This window comes from Phaenicophaeus curvirostris, chromosome 3 (genome assembly GCF_032191515.1).
Source record: "Phaenicophaeus curvirostris isolate KB17595 chromosome 3, BPBGC_Pcur_1.0, whole genome shotgun sequence".
Taxonomy (NCBI): domain Eukaryota; kingdom Metazoa; phylum Chordata; class Aves; order Cuculiformes; family Cuculidae; genus Phaenicophaeus; species Phaenicophaeus curvirostris.
Window position 1 is genome coordinate 71,148,237 of NC_091394.1, and position 6,116 is coordinate 71,154,352.

Here is a 6,116-nt window from a genome sequence, read left to right on the forward strand (position 1 = left end):
GTAGCTGCTCATCATTTATTTGCAGTCGATATCTGAAATAATAGACTATTTTGTGTATGGTATACAGTTATTTGTACATTTTTAAAAACTTTATTCATTGAGCTGCATTATCTAACCAGTTTTGTGTAGGATATCAATTCTGGGAGAACACTAATCCGATAAGAACTCTTAAGAAGATTGAGTAATTCTAATGCTTACTGAATATAAATTTTTGGAGCAGCCCTGCAGAGAAGGACACGGGGGTGCTCATTCATGAGAAGCTCGACATGAACCGGGAATGCATGCTTGCAGCTCAGAAGGCCAACTGTATCTTGGGCTTTCAAAGGAAAAGTAGCCAGCAGGTTGAGAGAGGTGATTCTGCCCTTCTATTCCACTCTTGTGAGACCCCACCTGGAGTATTGTGTCTGGTTCTGGAATCCTCAACATAAGAAGGATATGGAACTGTTGAAATGAGTCCAGAGAAGGGCTACAAGGATGATCACAGCGCTGGAGCACCTCCCATATGAGGACAGGCTGAGAGAGTTAAGGTTGTTCAGCCTGGAGAAGAGAAGGCTCTGAGGAGATCCTATAGTGACCTTCCAGTGCCTGAAGGGTGCCTATAAGAAAGATGGTAAGGGACTTTTTACTAGGGCATGTAGTGATAGGATGAGGGGGAACAGCTGTAAATTGGGAAGGGGAAGATTTAGACTACACATTAGGAAGAAGTTCTTCATGATGAGAGTGGTGAGACACTGGAACAGGTTACCGAGGGAAGTTGTGGATGCCCCGTCACTGGAGGTGTGCAAGGCCGGGTTGGATGGAGTCTTGAGCAGCCTGATCTAGTGGGAGGTGTCGCTGCTCATGGCAAGGGAGCTGGAACTGGATGATCTTTAAGGTCCCTTCCAACCCTAGGCGCTCTATGATTCTATGACTCTATGATTCTATGATTCTGTATGTGAGAAAAAACATTAAAAATGATGAAACATGAAAATGATAGCTACATTACTGAACTTTAACTTCTGACTTGAAAAAGTCAATTTTGTGAGATACCATAAATCAATACATATTAAATATTAAGTTTTCAGATAACATTATAATTTTCAATTTTGATTAGTTTAGGTCATTCCAAATTCAAACCCTCTACTTTGTATTTATTGTTGTAGAGTGTTCCTCTGGCTGTAAACCACAGACAAATTATGTAATCATTCTTAGTTTTCCTCCATTTTCTGCTTCTTCTGGAAAATAAAAATGTATACTTTGTAGAGATATGAAGAGCAAAAGGAACTCTATAGAAGCAGTTTAAACTCCCTGACTTCATAGAGTCTCTGAAACTCTGATGATTTTTTTAACATCAATCTCTTCATTACTTTTAATGGGTGTTAACTCACATACTCAAAGTAAACATCTTAAAATGCTGAAAACATGAAAAGCTATGACTGATTGTCATTTGCTACATTTTCCTGTGCTGTTTGAAAATGTTGTCACCCCACTACTTGTTTCTGGAGATAATTACCATTTTCCTCTGACAGAAGCAGGTGGCCCACTTCAGTTTACCTGAAACTATCTTTTCCACAGAAAACCTGTGGCAATTCTAACTTCTTTCACTAGTGTATTTTAATCATTTGCTAGGAGTGCTGTTGGCTGCCATTCTTAATTCTGTTAGTTAGCCTGGCTGTGCAATGTAACTGCACAGTAATTTTCATTCTAGGCAAGTAGAAGTAATAGTACTGTGCAATCTGCATCACTGGTCTCCAGGATGGATGAGCACGTAGAACTTTTTAATAGAAAAGAATACAGTGGAGTGCAGACAATACATATTTCAACACTAAGCCTTAAATACAGTTAGTTTAACCAATGATATTATCCACTCACAGGAACTGTTTTTTCAATAACTTCCACATAGCTGTTAGAGAACTGACTGAAACTGGTTCTGCCAGCTCCAAATTGCTTTTCCTTTTCACACCACCTCAGCCCCCAATCTGCAGAGGACATTCTGGAATCATGCTTTGACCTGAGTAGGAGATGAAGTATTACCCCCACTTTAAATTGAGAGATACCGTACTTGAAATAGTCAGCCTGGTACTTTGTGTCAAAGAGAGAGGAAGCCATCAGCAGCTCCAGGAAACTGATGTGAAAGCACCTTTGCTTTACTTTTTCACAGTCTCTGCTGAAAAGAGTTTAGCTAGATCTACAAGTCCAGTCTTACAGTTTACTTTGATTCCACACACCAGTGAAAAGGTTGAACTTATTTGAACTTTGTGAGGTGGATAGCAGCTTTTGTACTAAGCTGTTTAAAACCACCAATTTAGGCTTAAACCTTGGCTGAGTAGATACAAAGCCTTAACCATACCTAGTACCCATAATGAGCTTTCCTTGTTCAATTTCAGTGGATAGAATTTATTTTTAAATCAAGAATATTTCACTGCTGGATTTTCCAATACTAAATATTCTATTGCCATATACTTAAGTATCTTAAGAAAAAAACTAAGCTGGAGAGTTTATTTTCATTTTTCATGAGTGAAGTCACTGCTCATCACTGCTGAAAGTAGTATAGCCCCCCCCCAAAACAAAGCTAAAAAAGTCCAACAACTTGAAATGTTATATCTCCATGTGTGGGTATGTGTCTCCTACATTTCTGGAATGAAAGAAAGAAAGATGAAGTGGATGTGAGGAAAGGTAAACAAAACCAGCTTAACATGTACTCCCTGTTGACTTGTGCAGCCTGCAAAATACAAAAATCAGTACAGAAATGTAAGTTCAGGAAAAGTTCCAAAGCATTCTTTCTGAGGTCAGTAGGTGTTTCCTTATCACTCAGTTAGGCATATAATACAATGTTGACGTAAATAGGATAGTAATATCGATTTTTTACCCAGGAAGAAGAGCATGAACGTGTAAGCAATTGTGTGGGGACAGAAAGATTAGTTCTGGGACACAGACTTGAGGTTTAGTTCCTGTTACAATGCAGACATATACTTAACCCTAAAAAAACCTGAAAGTCCTTTGCCCAATAACTCAGCCTACGGGAGAATTTCTTGAGAATGCAGAAGCTGTCATTTAGTGGCAGCTTGACATAGAAGTATCCAGTGAAATAGATTTCTCAGTATCTTGCTAGGTTATTCCTAGACAGAAACTTAAACAAAACAACGAAGATTTTGTCAGAATCAAGCTTAATTGTTTTCCCAGGAAATATAAAAGAGGTAGGTATTATGTGGGTATTTCATTGATTCATGAAGTATTTGCACACATTAACAGGTTTCATTACTACTGTGAAACTACATCCAATTCAGTGACAGATTCACACACCTGCTAGGATTGCCCAGTCCAAGTTGCAATTTTTCATCAGAATGAGAGGTCTCAGTTGTAGGCTTTAGATTGAAGGCAAGGCTTCATATCCTTTATGCTCGTTTACATCCACCAATAGCAAAAATCACACATTTGTGTGAATGGCTTTTGGGCAAAGCTAGGTGAAGATCTGTTGATATTAACAGGTTTTGCACTTCACTTTCCTGCCCACTTGACTGTGAAACAAAACCGATAGAGGATTTATTACCTTGTGGCATGACACTTTGCAGTTTTGCACAGCATAGTCATTGGTGTTCAGCCACCATCCATCTCTGTGCAAGCACAAGCCATTTCTGATGGTTCCCATCTTAACTCCTGTCCTGTGGATTACAGAGAGGTCCTGTGTAATCTCTCCTTGGTCACTGCTCTATATATAGCAGTTGTAGAGCCTGTGTGTACCTGGTACTGCTTGTCCCAAACCATGACAATTTTCTGTACACCTTGTTTATAACAGGGTTGTAACAGACTGCATCAGTTGCTGACAGAGGGATCCTCTCTACTTGAGCCAAGGCACAGCATTTATATATAAGTGGTTCTTCTCTGTGCAAAAATGTGTCAGAAGCATTATCATCTCTGCAGAGTAGGTACAGGAAAAAACATGAAGATGGAATTTCCAGAATCTGTTCTGCCTAAAAAGCTAGCTGATCGTGACGTTCTGCATAGTCACAGTCAGTATGAGGGTTCTGCACTGCTTTCCATCCTATGTACAGAAACAACAAACCTGCTATGACATATAAGCTTTCAAAGTAGGATTCAAATGGGTCCTAAATTATATACAGGCTTTGCACTGTCCTTTGCCCAGGAATGAGTACTATAAACAGTGTGGAGGTTTCCGAGAGCGTGAACAGCCTGCACTTCTTGAAATAATTGATGCTGCTTCCATTTGTATTTAGTGATATGATTCAAAAATACCAGAAAATCCAGAAACACGTTTGTTTATTGTATTCAGGTCTAATGCTAAGAAACAGAGAAGACATCAAGAAAGGTATCTGGTTTTATTAGTTTCTAAAAACCCACACAGTATGTGGTACCAGTAATGACAGAAATGGGAAACAAGATTACACTGGCATCTTTTCTACCCAGAACATAAATGTCAGAGTCATGAGTAATCAAATGGCTACAGTAATTATCTAATCTGTCCCTTGTATTTGTATTGCTTGAAATATATTTATAATGCTTCTGTCACCACATGATTTGTGAACATTTGCTTTAGGAACTGCTCCTACACATTCTGTATGTGTAAGTAGGCCCTCCTGGCATGCGTCATTCCACTAGTTTCAGCAGATCTGTGGCAAAGAGGGGCAGGTTTACGAAGCATAGTGTGCATTTAAGTGGGATGCTGGAGCTAGTGCAGGTATTGTATTATGTCTTTCTGCTGTTGCTAACATGCCTTGCTTTTTGTCACTATTAAGCAGCTTTATCAGTGTGCAGTATCATATGGACTCTACTGTTTCCAGTGTCCAACTTCTTCTCAAGGTTGGCTTATGGCTTTCTATGAGGGATTGCATTTGGCCATAATACCACACTCATAGATCAGAGGAGTCTGATGCGTACAGGAGACGGAAGAGAAAGAAACTGGAACTGACAATTCTAAGTCAGTGCCAGGCCTTCAATAGCAGCTTCTTGGCAAGGACTCCAGCCTACAAGTACTAACTGCTGAATAATCAAAGCAAATTCGTATGTGAATTTAAGAACCATGGACCTTATATTTGCAGATGTATGTCTCTGTGTGTTTCACATGTACCACATACCGGCTGACAGAAATAATGACATAAAATGGAGATTCATATAATTAAAATCCCAGTCCCTTGGTGGTGCAACTAACTGACTTAATTTCCCTGGTAAGAGCGCTAAGTAGATCTTCCAGGAAGCCTACCATGCCAAACATTGTGTTGTCCTTAATCCTGTACTTGTCCTTTATGTTGTACTCCCTTTGACGTCAGTGGAAACTCAACATTAGAGAGTGCAAAGGAGTCAGGCTGAATTAGTTTTTTTATAGTAAGATTAAATGGAAGGAAGCCTTCTGAAATGCACAGAAATCTTATTCTTTCCTACAACACAAAGGGATGTTTTCTGCTTTATTCTTCAAGGATTCTTACCTATATGGATTTGCATATATGTGTGTCTTTGAGAGACTGGCAATCCACTTGGACAGCACAACTGGCAGATTTAAAAGTGACTGTTAGAAAGTACCTCTAATGAGCAAACAGGAATTCCTAATGAATTTCTAACATGCGTTTCCATTTGCTGTTCTACATCACATACACCACAGCCACTTCTAAATAACATCTGTACATACAGTTTTACCTTCACAATTCTATTTTTGCGATTGCTAAATCATTCTGAGTAGACGTATGCAAATGTGAAAGGACACACATTGTGTTAATCAGTAATAAGCTTTAAAAATTTTCTGCATGCACTCGAAGAGGTCTGAGAAATGCTGTTAATTTTTATAAGCAATTTCCCGGCTAGTTCCTTTTGCTATTAGCAACAATAACCACATTGTATGAATAGACTCCCCCCCCCCCTTAACAAATAAAAACAAATGATACACAATGCTGAATGTAAATGACGGAGTCATCCTGATGTTGTTATTCTAGATTTACAATGACCTCTCTGACAACAGAATTTAGTCCCCTGTGGTTGAATCACAACAGAATAAAATTAAAACCACATTTTAATGAACGGCCTTAATAAGAAAATGGGATAAACTAATATCGTGGTTACAATGTCATCCCCATATCAAAAATTGCTCGGAGTAAGAAGACGCGGACAGGCCGCCCGAAAGGGTCATC